Genomic DNA, 1,264 nt, shown 5'->3' with positions numbered 1-1,264 from the left:
CTCATTTCATCAATGCAAGTCGTGAGTTTATGATTAGTGTTGATTCATATCTTAATCCTTGTGATTAGTGTAAAGACTATGCTTTAATCATGCATCTCTTCATCTTCAATTCTCCATAACTTTCTTTTACAATCTTCACACACCTTGTAGCCCACCTAAACCATGTATTCTAATAGATCCCTTAATCAAGATGAGCTCATCTATATAGAGAAAAATGACCATATACTTCCCTACTTATAAAAGACATACAAATTTGCATTTGAAGGGGGCTACGTAAGAGACCAATACTCATAAAGTAAGCATCAATCCTATGGAACCATGCTTGTAGGGAGAGACCATATAAAGCTTTCTCAATATACATAATTTAAACTCTTGTCCCCTCAGAAAAGCTACAAGGCTGGGATACATAAACCTCCTCATGAAACAATGAGGCTGGGATACATAAACCTCCTCATGAAAATCACAATTCAAGAAGGCAATCTTAATATCCAATTGATATTTATTCCAACCATGCTACAATGCAATAATACACCAGATTGTATTCATACAAGATGTGGGTGAAAAGGTCACATCTTGTATTCATACAAGATGTGGGTGAAAAGGTCTCATCATAATCTATGCCTTTCTCTTAAGCATAACCCTTTGAAACAATAAGCCTTCTTCCCATCAACTTTATTCTTAAGCCCACTTGGTACACCAATGGCCTTTTTACCATAAGGTAAATATGCCAATTATCATTTTTGAGGATTGAGTCATATCCATCCTACATGGCCTCCATCCGATGATCATTTTCTTGTGCTTCCTCAAAGGAAACAGGTTTCTCTTCATTGCATATATTGGTAATGAGAGCACGATCCACAAAAAAAAAAAAGATACATGATGAGGACCTACATATGTCTTGCTAGGAAAAGAGTAGCTAATTTGCTATCTTGTAATGTTTGCACCAGCCATTTTGGCATACTCTTGGATGCCTATATGGATTCCCTTTCCTTATCCATTGCATCATCCATAATTTCCTTATTAATAGGCTGATCTCTATGGGCTGAATTTTGAGCTTATTTTTTTCAATTGGTTTGGAGTGATTTATAGCACCTTATTGAGCATTTGTTTGTTCCACATATGGTTGCATGGATTGTACAAAGGTAGGAGTATCAAAGATGTCATGTGATCATACATTTTGTTGTTTTTTTTTTTGCATAAAATCATGGGCAAAATGATATGGTTGATTTGTTAATGTTGATGTCGACCTACTCACAAACTGTTA

This window comes from Cibotium barometz, chromosome 58 (genome assembly GCF_041138505.1).
Source record: "Cibotium barometz isolate CiBa-2024 chromosome 58, ASM4113850v1, whole genome shotgun sequence".
Taxonomy (NCBI): Eukaryota; Viridiplantae; Streptophyta; class Polypodiopsida; order Cyatheales; family Cibotiaceae; genus Cibotium; species Cibotium barometz.
This window is presented reverse-complemented; position numbering follows the sequence as displayed.